Genomic DNA, 14,173 nt, shown 5'->3' with positions numbered 1-14,173 from the left:
CCTGAGGGATCTGTACTTGGACCTGTGCTTTTCAATATATTTATAAATGATCTGGAAAGAATATGACGAGTGAGGTAACCAGATTTGCAGATGATTCAAAATTATTCAGAGTAGTTAAATCACAAGCAGATTGTGGTAAATTGCAGGATGACCTTGAAAACTGGAAGATTGTGCATCCAAATGGCAGATGAAATTTAATGTGGACAAGTGCAAGGTGCTGCAGATAGGGAAAATAACCCATGCTGTAGTTACACGATGTTAGGTTCCATATTAGGAGCTACCACCCAGGAAAAAGATCTAGGCATCATAGTGGATAATTCATTAACATTGGCGGTTCAGTGTGCTGCAGCAGTCAAAATGAAAACAGAATTTTAGGAATTATTAGGAATGGAATGGTGAATAAAACAGAAAATGTCATAATGCCTCTGTATCATTCTATGGTGAGATTGCACCTTCAGACTGTGTACAATTTTAGTCACCGCATCTCAAAAAAGATGAGGAAAGGCTAAAGAGGTTAGGGTTGTTCAGCTTGGAGAACAGATGGCTGAGGGGGGATATGATAGTGGTTTTAAAATCATGAGAGGACTAGAACAGGTAGATGTGAATTAGTTATTTACTCTTTTGGATAATAGAAGGACTAGGGGGCACTCCATGACGTTAGCAAGTAGCACATTTAAAACCAATTGGGGAAAAATTATTTTTTTACTTTGCACAATTAAGCTCTGGAATATGTTGCCAAAGGATGTGATTAGGCAGTTAGTGTAGCTGGGTTTAAAAAGATGTGTATAGGTTCTTGGAGAAGTCCATTAACTGCTAGAAATCACGTTGACTCAGGGAATATCCACTGCAATTTCTAGCATCAGTAGCATTGGATCTACTTAGTGTTTGGGTACTTGCCAGGTACTTGTAGCTAGGACTGACCACTGTTAGAAACAGTAAGCTGGGCTATATGGACACTTGGTTTGACCCAATATGGCCATTTCTTATGCTCTTATGTTCATATTCCCACCCTAACATTTCTGAGAATTATCAAAAGATGTAAACATCAAATATTTGACTCTCCCAAAAGAAGAAAGAGCTAAGGGTGAGTGCAAGAGTTATAGAGGGTAAAGGTCACAATGACAGAGCTGGGAATTACAGCTGAGGCACAGGGAGGATAAATGACTCCCCCAAAGTCATACACAGAGAGTCAGTGACAGAGCTGGAATTACAGCTGAGGCACAGGGAGATAAAGCAACACCCCCAAGGTCATACACAGTGACAGAGCCGGGGTATTAGAGTTGAGGCACAGAAAGTTAAAGTGACTCCCCTAATATGAAACACGAAGCAAGTACAGTGTTTAGAACTCAAAGGTGTTTACGTTGAATTGAGATAGTTATATATTGCATCTTTATCAGATTCATTTGTATCTGTCCCTGAGCTCCATCCTACCCCTGGCACATCAGATCCCTGCAGCTTCTCTCCATCACAGTTGTAGATTCAATCATGATAAACCCATTTTACATTCCTTGGGTGAGTCTTTTTCTCAGATGCTCCTAGCTAGAAGGGTCTGAGGCCCATGGAAGCATCTGAAAAAAATTGTAAGCTTACAGAAGGCATTAAGCCGCATGTTACAGGATTTCTGGAGTTCTCCTTACCTGCCAGCAGCGCTGCCTCCTCTCTTCCACTGTGGGACCAGGCAAGGACACCTCCGGGGTCTTAAATGCTTTAAGAAAGGGACATGGAGAGAAAACTGTGTTTGTGTATTTGAGAAATTAAAAAACTCCACAGGACAATTAAGGGATGGTTTGCTGCTCTGTGCCTGAGTTGCCTGGAAATTTTAGAAGTGATTGATCCATGGTGAGAATAAATGTGGGGTCTCTCATTTTGTTCTGTTCCACCCCTGCTAGGGGTACATCCTATTAATTGATCATTAGTCATATTTGATATCATAAGTTAATTTAAACCCCTTCCTCATGTGCAGTCCCCTCCCAAGCTCTCTCTCTCTCACAAATACACTATTATTGTGGTATTTATCTAATTGATGATATCAGCAAACTTTCTCCTGGATTTTCAGCTCTTTGGGGACGTGTCCCTGCAATGTTCTGTATCTGACTATTAATTGTATATTTTATGTAGTTTACCTGCTGCAATCTCCCCATCTGCACATACATCGGTATGAATTATGTGGTCCACTGAGACAGACAGAAGATCTTCTCATACAGTATAATTAACCTAATTTCCAGTTGTGAAGGAGGTAAGGATGGTCTAAGGTGATGGTGGGAAGTGGCTCAGGGCATTTCAGTTATTGGAGTGGAAAGGGTGGGTTTTCCATTAAGAGCCTGGGCAGTTGGGGTAGAGTAATTGGGGATTGGGCAGCAATGTATGTGCAAACACTTCACCTGCCTTTCCATGCAAGTAGAACATTTCCTGCAAAATGACATGTGCTACTTCTCAGTCCTTCCTAAATATGACCTCCTAAATGCAGCTGATAGTACCTGTGTGGAGAATGTATGTGTGTGTGTGCTTTGGCCATGGTTACTAGGGATGTGAATCGTTTTTCAACGATTAAAATTATCGTCCGATAATGTTAATATCGTCTTAAATCGTTATAGAACACGAATACAATAGAAATTCTAACGATTTATCGTTAAAAATCGTTAAATCGTGTTAGTGCCCACTAACGGGAGTTAGTGCGCACTAACTCCCCGTTAGTGCGCACTAACTCGATTTAGTGCGCACTACTGAAAATGATACAAATAAACACTTTCCAGGTCACTGAAGGTCAGTTAGGAATGAATATGTGTTCTATTGGCTGGCTGCCCTCTTATCTATTGATGTTACCAAGGTTACCACTGAGGTGATGGTTGGGGGGATGGGAAATGGAACTGGAAACTAACGACACACCAACGAAAAATGAAACAAGTGTTCACACTTCCCAGGTCAGTAAAGGTCACTTAGGAATGAATATGTATGTATGTATTCTATTGGCTGGCTGTGGCTCTTATCTATTGATGTTACCAAGGCTAACACTGAGGTAATGGTTGGGGGGATGTGAAATGGAAACAGTTGGAAGCTTGACAAAAAAAGGTAATGTAAGGATCAGCACTCACGTGACTAGAACTTGTTTGTTTATTATTTTGTTAGCAGGCACTGAAATGCTAGTGCATGTGAATTTGCCAATCACTGTGCATTTTAGAAAGTGGTCCTGGCTGGAACTGTACCACAGTTCAAATATATGTAATTGATTGTTGGTAAGTGTATTTTTTAAGTAGCCACACTGGCACAAGTATTTTACTTTTCCTCCTACTTAACTCACTAGCTCAGCTTTGTAAGAAGGGCTTCTCTGCTTGTGTGTTGTTTTTGTTTGGTGTGAGGAGAGCAGAAACATCAGATCTTTATTCAATCTACTACAGTCATCTCTTACAGTGCCCTATCCCTATTAATACCAGGAGTGTTGTGATCTTCCTGCACACAGTGCCCTAACCCTGATACCAGTCTGAGACAGCTCCCTCCCTGCATTACTAGTGAGAGGCTGGCTTCACAGACAGGGGGGAGCTGCCTGACCCTCACTCCTGACTTCCCCCATGTCCCAGCTAGTGAATGGTGTGTGGGTGAGGGGGGGGGGAGGATGGTGAAGTCTGAGACAGCTCCCTCCCTGCATTACTAGTGAGAGGCTGGCTTCACAGACAGGGGGGAGCTGCCTGACCCTCACTCCTGACTTCCCCCATGTCCCAGCTAGTGAATGGTGTGTGGGTGAGGGGGGGGGGAGGAGGATGGTGAAGTCTGAGACAGCTCCCTCCCTGCATTACTAGTGAGAGGCTGGCTTCACAGACAGGGGGAGCTGCCTGACCCTCACTCCTGACTTCCCCCATGTCCCAGCTAGTGAATGGTGTGTGGGTGAGGGGGGGGGAGGATGGTGAAGTCTGAGACAGCTCCCTCCCTGCATTACTAGTGAGAGGCTGGCTTCACAGACAGGGGGGAGCTGCCTGACCCTCACTCCTGACTTCCCCCATGTCCCAGCTAGTGAATGGTGTGTGGGTGAGGGGGGGGGGAGGAGGATGGTGAAGTCTGAGACAGCTCCCTCCCTGCATTACTAGTGAGAGGCTGGCTTCACAGACAGAGGGGAGCTGCCTGACCCTCACTCCTGACTTCCCCCATGTCCCAGCTAGTGAATGGTGTGTGGGTGAGGGGGGGGGGGGGATGGTGAAGTCTGAGACAGCTCCCTCCCTGCATTACTAGTGAGAGGCTGGCTTCACAGACAGGGGGGAGCTGCCTGACCCTCACTCCTGACTTCCCCCATGTCCCAGCTAGTGAATGGTGTGTGGGGGAGGGGGGGGGGGGAGGATGGTGAAGTCTGAGACAGCTCCCTCCCTGCATTACTAGTGAGAGGCTGGCTTCACAGACAGGGGGGAGCTGCCTGACCCTCACTCCTGACTTCCTCCATGTCCCAGCTAGTGAATGGTGTGTGGGTGAGGGGGGGGGGGAGGATGGTGAAGTCTGAGACAGCTCCCTCCCTGCATTACTAGTGAGAGGCTGGCTTCACAGACAGGGGGGAGCTGCCTGACCCGCACTCAAGCAGAGAAGCCCTTCTTACAAAGCTGAGCTAGTGAGTTAAGTAGAGGAAAAGTAAACATACTTGTGCCAGTGTGGCTACTTAAAAATACACTTACCAACAATTAATTACATATATTTGAACTGTGTACAGTTCCAGCCGGACCACCTTTCTAAAAATGCCACAGTGATTGGAAAATTCAACATGCACGTGCCTGCTAACAAAAATAATAAACAAAGAAGTTCTAGTCACGTGAGTGCTGATCATCACATGTCAAGCTTCCAACTGTTTCCATTTCACATCCCCCCCAACCATTACCTCAGTGTAACCTTGGTAACATCAATAGATAAGAGCACAGCCAGCCAATAGGAATACATATTCATTCCTAAGTGACCTTTACTGACCTGGGAAGTGTGAACACTTTGTTTCATTTTCTGCTGGTGTTCATGAGTTTCCAGTTCCATTTCTCATCCCCCCAACCATCACCTCAGTGGTAACCTTGGTAACATCAATAGATAAGAGGGCTGCCAGCCAATAGGAACACATATTCATTCCTAACTGACCTTCAGTGACTTGGAAAGTGTCTATTTGTATCATTTTGAGTTAGTGCGCACTAACTCGAGTTAGTGCACACTAACGGGGAGTTAGTGCGCACTAACTCGAGTTAGTGCGCACTAATCGGAAAAAAACAATTTTTTAACGATTTTTCAACGAAATAATCGTGCCAAACACGATTTTCTTCTCCTGCCACAACGATTTCTATCGTTAAGACGATATGGAAAATGATTCACATCTCTAATGGTTACAGGGGACTCCTGTTCTTTCTATATTCCTCTGAGACTCCCAGGCCCTCTCTCTGGTTCCTAGCATTTGTCAGGAATGGAAGGAAGATGGCTGAGGCATAGGATCTACTCATCCTTCATCTGAGACAAGGCATGGGATATCCTGTACCTTCTTCTCAGATGGGGCATTGGATCTACTCTACCTTTATCTTAGAAGAGGCATGGAATCTCCTCTACCTTACTCTCTGCTCTGGTCAGTGCAACACAGAGAGTCTTCATCACATTCAGAAGTGGATTTACCTTTTAATCATATCCATGCAGAAACCTTAGCCTGAAGGAGTAGATTATTGACTTAAGAAATGGTCTCTGCTATTACAGGCATCAGTAGCATGGGATTTTCTTGGTGTTTGGGTACTTACCAGGTTCTTGTGGCCTGGTTTGGCCTCTATTGGAAACAGGATGCTGGGTTTGATGGACCCTTGGTCTGACCCAGCATGGCAATTTCTTATGTTCTTATGTTCTTATTATATGATATAGGATCAGAATACAGGTGTCTGTCTCCTAGGATCATTTCCGAGGGTACCTGAGTCTGAGGCTTGGGATGGGGGTAAGGGTTGTTTCTTTAGATGATCACGCTGGGACTTTGAACATCCATGGAACAATCTAAATAAGTTTCCCTGTTGCCTTTTGACAAATTTTAATCTATTCTTAGTTACAAGTTATCTTTATTCTGCCTGGTCAGAAAATATGAGAGGAATCATAGGAGGAAATTTCAATGGTGATTTTTACTTTTTTATTTCTGTAGGAGTGGAGAGATTTATGTGGGGTTTATTACAGGTGCTTTTAATTTACAGGAAATATTTCATGTTGTTTTATTTAATAATTTCAGTTTCTGCTTTATTGGTAGACCAAAGCAGGGACAAAATATTCAGCATAAAATTTATGAACCAGATCGTTTCAACAAACAAAACAATCCACCACCACCACCACGGCAGAAACAGGTTACAGTAAAACAACTGTACAGAGACTAAAAAGTCTGTATCAACCCACAATGCACAAGTCCAGCGATTAAAAAAGAATGATCTCATGCTATCGGCAAGCAGATAGTAATGTATAAAGGAATAATCCAAGACTTTACCACTGTGTAATGAAGGAGAAGAGTGCAGCAGATCATAATTTTAACATTTCAAATATTCCATAACTTCCATTCGTAAGTCTAGTGTGGCTTATGTAAAATACATTTATAAAGTCAACTTAATAACATAAAAACAATCATAAAGCTAATATATATACCTAATAAAAGTTTAAACAATATAATCATGGCACAAGAAATAAAAAGGCTTATGATCCAACAATCCTGCCAAAGAGAATCCTCTTCTCTGTTTTCTTGCAATGTTTAAGCTGCTGAGCACAGCTTGGGAGTGAATTCCATCATCTCCTCTGGGATGAAAGTTGAAGTCAGTATGCCCTGCAGAGCTTAAAACACCTCATTGGAAAGCACCAGAGTAAGAGATTTCTTTCAGCATGCTGAGCTCTGACCAAAGGGCACTTTGAATGCTAAGACACAGTGACGGTAACTTTGCAATGAGTGCATGGGCACATATTGCAGGGATTTTAAATCATCAGGTGCTAATGAGCGCATATTTAAAATACACCTAGCATGCAAGTGTGCTTCTAATTTTAAGCGGTTACACGAGTAAACGTTAATCACATATCTTCCTTAGGAATTTGTCGACTTTAAGGCGCACAGCTAAGCAGATTTTAAAACATGTGCATGTGAAGGAAATAACCAATTTGCCAGGCCTATCCTAGTTCATCCAGACCCCTCTGGTTCTTCAGCTTGCACTTTTAGTAATAAACAAGATATTCTTTTGCACAGCTGCAGATTAATGAAATCTACAGTATATGCATTTATAGAAAATGACACTTCTCTTTGAAAAACAGCTGTAATAACAGTGTCAGTGCTCAGTGATTTTCTGAAGAAGGGGCCCTTCCTAAAACCTTTACACACAAGATCAGCAGGAACTGAAAGTTAAGAGAGGACTTTTTTTCCTTCTTTCTTTCTTTCATTAATCTCAGGAGCATAAAGTGATATTCTGATGAAGGGGGAGCACTGCCTCTAACTCATCAGTGTCCTTTTCAAACTCCATCCTACCCTGATACATCAGATTCCATGTGGTTCCATCACACTGGTACATTCAGTCAAGATAAATGCATTTTATATTCCCTGGGAAAAAATATATTTGTAGGAAAAAAGACACCAGTGATCTATCTGGCTGCTCTTGGAGGGGAGGGTCTGAGCCTAATGGAAGCTTCTGAATAAAACAGTAAATTGTATCTGGTGAGATAATGCAGCTCACAGAAGGCATTATAAAGTCACATGCTGAAGGATTGCAGGGTTCGCTCCTTACCTGTCCAGCAGTGCTGCCTCCTCTCCTCCACTGGATCAGGTGGGGAGTTAGGGTACGTCAGGTGTCCTTAAATGTGTTAAGAAAGGGACCTAGAGAGACAACTGTGCTCAGTTCACCAGGGAAATGTAAAAGTCTCACAGACAATTAAGGGAAGTATTCTGCTGTGGCATATTTGTCTTGAGAGTTTAGAAGGGATTGATTCATAAGGAGAATAAGTTTTGGACCTCTCAATCTGATCTGCTCTAGCTCTGGTGAGGGAATAACAGCTAGTTATAGAGAAATTTAGAAAATGTTTGATTAGGCCTTCACTTACACTGATCAATGGTAAACACTTAGGGTTCATACATTAATTTAAATCCCTTCCTCATTTATAAAGTCGCCTCCCTGTCTTTCTCTAGCACACTCATTAATTTCCATCCCAAGAGAACTTTTGAGCTGCCTCCTCTGAGATCTCCTCTCACAGTCCCTTCCTTGCTCTGTACCACATCCCTCATGGATCTTGTCTGTCATATCAAGCTGTCTTGTAGGTTTTGAGAAGGGTCTTGTCATGTCCTGTACTTGTTTATTATTTTTACAATTTATAGGGTTTACCTGCTGTCTTCTCTGTTCTGCACATTGATGGCTCTTTATAAATTGTAGTGAATAAAGCAGGACTCAAAGTTCCCCAGCAATGTGGGAGGGAATATTAGTTGTAAAAGATCCAAGAAAAATGTAGTATAAAACATCCCTTTACAGGAGAAAAACACCACATCACATAACAGCAGTTGGGGAGTTCAGAGGAAAACCTCAGACACAGCAAAATGGTAGAGATGTGAACTGGTTTGTAGTCTCATTTTGAGCTTCATTTTCAGGGAACCACGGAAACTTCCGTTTTTCCCGTGGTTCATTTTTTTTGTGGGCTCCCCGATTTTCGGGTTAGTGCGCGCTAACCTGAAATACAAATTTTTCTGAAATTTCGGAAAAATTATTTTGAGTTTCATTGCCTCTGGACAGTGCTGAATTAGACAATTTTGTTGAAACTGTTTAATTCAGCAAAAAACAAATGCACATCTCTAAAAATGGCTACCCCAGGATCCATCTTGTCCAGACGTGGATTTATTAAACAGTTTCATGAACATTTGCTGGTTGATGTCATCAGTGGAGGTAGACAATCTAGTCTTCTCTATAATTCATCCCACACAGTCAATATAATAAAAACAAGCTTTTTTGTTTTTTAGTATGCACTCTAAAAGACAATCACAACATAAGTCCAATGATGTTGGCAAACAAGTATTTTTATTTATTTATTTATTTATGATTTTTATATACCGACGTTCAATAAGCGATATCACACCGGTTTACAATAAGGTACAGTAGATATTTCCCTATCCCCTAAAGGGCTTACAATCTAACAGGTCAATACAGTAAAGTGCAGCCGCGGTTACCCTGCTCCTAACCCGCTTTCTACTAATTTTCCGGCCGCTTTAGTCCAACCCGCGATACACTATCCCCTTTAACCCATCCTTACCACCTCTTTAAATCACCGGGTAACCCCTTTCGCACGCGGCATGTATATTAGATGTAAACGATTGAATTAGCTATTCCCTCCCATACAGTAACGCGTTGCCTGACTATCGCTTTTTTAACCTGCTGTTTTGCCGCACGTTTAACCTGCTAACTTACCGCCTACCCTTACCCCTGTGTTAGAGGCAGGGGTAAGGGTAGGCGGCAAACTTTCCCCCAGCCCCCGCTCACCTGTCCTGGCCGTGTCCATGGGTGCTGGTCTCCGGGGCAGCCCCAGTCCTTTCCCCTCCTCCCAAAGCAACAAAAGCGAAAAAGCGAAAAAAAAAAAAGTGAAAAAAAAAAAGTAGCAACAAAGTGGACGGTTCTCCTATGCACGGGATTGCCAGTCCTCTCTCCCCTCCTCCCGAAGCTTTACGCGCCTTGCTTCGGGAGGAGGGGAGAGAGGGACTGGCAATCCCGAGCGTAGGAGAACTGTCCACTTCCTGGTACCTGTCATTTCAAATGTCATTTGAAATGACATTTGAAATAACAGATACCAGCGTGTCCGTGAAGCGTTAGGGCAGTGCACCCAGGATACTGTATAGCGCTCTATACAGTAAAATGGGTTGCGCGGGCCTAACGCTTCATGGATACTTCTTGGATGCAGCTTGCATTTGCAAGCTATTTACATAGAGTATCGAGCGGTAGGTGAGCTAGACTGTGCGTGCGGCAACCATGGGTGCACCCGGCACTAAAGCAGCTCTTCCTACCGCTCCTTACTGTATCGGCCTGTAAGTTTTTGTACCTGAGGCTATGGAGGATAAAGAAACCACAAAATAATAAAAAATCATCATAATGGTTTACAAAAATGAGAAGGTTACAAAACAAATTTATATGACCGTTAATAATGAGAGACAACTAGAGATGGCACTACGGATTGCACTAAGGGGTGCACAAAGGGGAGAGCCCCTTTGTCGTGCCCCTTCAGCGCGCGACGCAAGGCATGCGATGCCTGGTGGCATAGCACCGTTTAAAGGACCGGGGCTGTCTTCAATGATATCGGTGAGGCGGGTCTCCCGATCGGGGCTCTCTCGTCACCATTCCATCTCAGTTCCTGATGTAAATCTTATTTTTCCTTTTCTCATTGCTGTGAGGTGTTTCAGGGTGCTCATTGATGGCGGGTGGTCTTCCTGTGTGCAAGTGCTTGGTGGCATAGCACCATTTAATGGACCGGGGCTGTTTTCAATGACATTGGGGGGGGGCGGGTCTCACAATCAGGGCTCTCTCGTCGCCATTCCATCTCAGTTCCTGATGTAAATCTTCTTTGTTCTTTTCTCATTGCTGTGAGGTGTTTCAGGCTGCTCATCAATGGTGGGTGGTCTCCCTGGGTGCGAGCACTTGGTGCCATAGCACTGTTAACGAACTGGGGCTGTCTTCAATGACGTTGGGGGGGGGGTGTTCTCTAGATTGGGGCTGTCTCATCGCCATTCCATCTCAGTTCCTGATGTAAATCTTCTTTTTCCTTTTCTCATTGCTGTGAGGTGTTTCAGGGTGCTCATCGATGGCGGGTGGTCTCCCTGTGTGCGAGCGCTTGGTGGCATATGAAACAATGTGAACCCACAATAACACCAACATCAGCAAATGTTTCAGTACTGTTCTTTATCAGGGGGGAATATAAAAGCAAACTTATCAGGCCGTATGCTTCTACTTGGATGAGTGAGATGGGACTTGGATGGTCCCATCTCACTCACTTCATGAAAAGGAATCCAATGTATATATAGAGAAAAGAGATCTTAGAAATTCCAAGCCCTAGTGTCATTTATGGAAGGTGCCTTCTGGCTACATCATATTGAAAGAGAAAACAATAACTTTATTCAAAATCTCTATGGACAATGTCATATAAGAACTGATGATATCACAGTTCTAAAATGATAGAATCAAACCACCACTTCAAACTATAGAAATACCAATAAATCTAGGTCTGTATTCAAATCAAAAGGGTGAACAGTGTGAAGGCAATGAATCCATCATTGTTCACATCATTGATCATACTATATAATGACATGGCAGTAGATTGTATGATTTATTCATAAGGGCATTGTTGAATCAGAGGTAGACCCTTGGGCTGAGATGGGGTTGATGCAACCCGAAGGCAAGGACCTACGGGTTCCCCCATTGGGCAGATAGAATGGGCTGACAGGCAGAGGCCACTGGAGCTTCAACTATACCAGCCCTCGTTTCCCGTGGGTTGAGCCTTTGGGTTCTGGGGCCAGCAGGACTTAGGTGGGCCTCGAGGTAGGATAGTGAGAGAAGCTGGTTCAGCCCAGAGATAGCAGGTGAGGGATGGAGTAGTCCTACTCTGGACTGGGTAAGGTTCTGGAAGCTCGAGCGCCAATGAGACAAAGGCAGACTGGAGGTGCTCGAGCAAAGATAGACTGAAGCCTAGTAAGTCCACGTCCAGGGAATAGGCAGAAGAGGCATCCAATGGTAGGTTTGAGCCAGGGTCGGGTGGCAATCCAGGGGCTGTTGATATATGGGCAGGCTAATATGGAGACTATTGCTAAGACTTTGGTCCACTCAGCTTACCCAGAAGCCTTCATTGTCTGTGGCCTACCTGCAACTCTGGCCATAGAAAAATCTTAACTGACCTTAGATTCAAGACTTTGGAAGACATCTGGAATACATTTAGGCTCTTCAAAGCCTATGCTAGAAGGTCATGAAGTTACAGATGGCAAATGGCTGAGGCCACATTCTCAGGCTACCATCTCCAATTGAGGGGCCCAACTGAAATCAGAGTTTCCCAATGCCCCATGAGGATGGACAACAGATTGGAAAGATTGACATATTGAAGGACAAAGAACCTTAGAAGATTGCAACACACATCTGGCAAAAGCAAGGTGACTCTTTAAGGGTGGGGGGGGGGGCTTAACTTGGGTGGAGAGGTTTCAGGTTAAATTAGTTTTTAGTTTATCCTATTTCACTATGTCATACTGTGTAAGTGATTATCATCATAGGCTCATAGGCATCTTTGTACTGTTTAAACCTATAAAAGGCAGCCCTCATGATATACTAGGAGAGAGACAGGTGCTAATGCTCTACCTGTGTTGTAGGTCTGGCTGTCTGTATCTCCCAAGGATATGCAATAATACATTTATATTTGCTCCTACTAAATTCTGTGTAATATCCTTGTGTCCTATATATGCAGAGAAGCGCCGTTACAAAGTGAGGTGATTTATTACATTTTGGAGACTGCATGAAGGGACTTAGCAATAGCTGAGGCTATTGTCATTTTGTGTAGTGTTGCATTGGATTCTGGTGGACAGGGTCCGATTCCACACTAAGTTCTTGGACATCTATTTTAATTTTAAGTTTGAAGGCAAGTACCCAGACTTAAGTGTTCTGGAGGAGCATTGTTGGAGAAATAATACCGGAGGACATTGAGCCAAAGAGACGAGGCTTAAGGAAGTTTTCACGCTGACCCTGGTGGTATGCGTATGATGAATCCATTTTGTAAGTATGTAAATCAATCTTCAATGATCTGTGAGTATCTTCTTTTATATATATATTTTTTCTTTGTTTGATTGTTTGTGTGCACATGTACAGTGTATAGTGATTGTGTGTTAAATCTCAAATCAGATATTGTGTCTCAGTTAGGGCTTCTGTTTCTGCCTTTGTTTTCACTGTCGGTCCCTCTTGGCCGAGCTATAGCTCTTTGTGTTCTAATTGGTTCCTGAAGATGGACTGATGCTAATTCAATTCTTTTGAGTTTAACATCTTGGGATTCCATCTATTCTTTTCTATCCTGATAGCTCTTTTTCTTATTAGAAAAAAAAAAAAATAAAACAAGAGAGAGGGAAAGGAACAAATTTTTGCAGTTCGTGTTGACTAGAGTCAGTGGGTGTATTCTGCTGTAGGGGAGCCATCTAGTGGACAATATGCAAACTCCTTTAGAGTTAGTTTTAGAGGCCAACCCTCTTAATGTTAAGGAGATTAACTAATTTCATAATAAATGGTACAAAAAGTCTAAAACACATCCTGATTTTGTTTGGGTGAAAGAGGGCTCGTTACAGCCTCCTGTGTTGTTGAATTTGATTAAATATATTATTTATTTATTTATTTATTTATTTTTTATATATATACCGGAAGTTCCTGTATACAATACATATCACTCCGGTTCACATTTAACAGAGACAACTATCGCCGGGGAGGCGGTTTACATGGAACATATCAAATATAATGAATGGATAATAATCAAAGTACAATCTATTATGAAACAACTAGGATCAACTTAGAAAACAACTTGGAACATATAACTGACACAATATGAACATTACAATATTGCGGTAAGACAAGGCTGGATGTTTGTTCTTCTTGCTTTTAGCTCTCTGGGAAAGCTTGATGGAAAAGCCAAATCTTGAGTTTCACTTTGAAAGTAGTATGGCACGGTTCAAGCCGGAGGTCCGGTGGTAGTGAGTTCCAGAGAGATGGGCCCGCTGTGGATAGAGCGCGTTTCTTCAGGGTAGATTTTGCAGGTTGGGTGATCATTCTGTTCTGGTATGCCCTTCTGGTTGGTTTGTTAGAAGAGTGTAGTTGAAGCTGGAAAGTTTAAGTTGAGTGGGGAGATGTTATGTAGTAGGGATGTGAATCGTTTTCCATATCGTCTTAACAATAGAAATCGTGTGGCAGGGCAAGAAAATCGTCTTAGGCACGATTTTTTAGTTAAAAAATCGTTAAAAATCGTTTTTTCCGATTAGTGCGCACTAACGGGAGTTAGTGCACACTAACTGGGAGTTAGTGCGCACTAACTGAAAATGATACAATTTGAAACTTTTCAGGTCAGTTAAGGTCAGTTTAGGAATGAATATGTATTCCTATTGGCTGCCCTCTTATTTATTCATGTTACCAAGTTTCCTACTGACAGTATATGGGGGATGGGAAATGGAAACAGTTGGTAGCTTGACAAA

This window comes from Rhinatrema bivittatum, chromosome 16, assembly GCF_901001135.1.
Source record: "Rhinatrema bivittatum chromosome 16, aRhiBiv1.1, whole genome shotgun sequence".
Lineage (NCBI taxonomy): Eukaryota > Metazoa > Chordata > Amphibia > Gymnophiona > Rhinatrematidae > Rhinatrema > Rhinatrema bivittatum.
The sequence above is the reverse complement of the archived record's forward strand: the minus strand, read 5'-3'. Positions refer to the sequence as shown.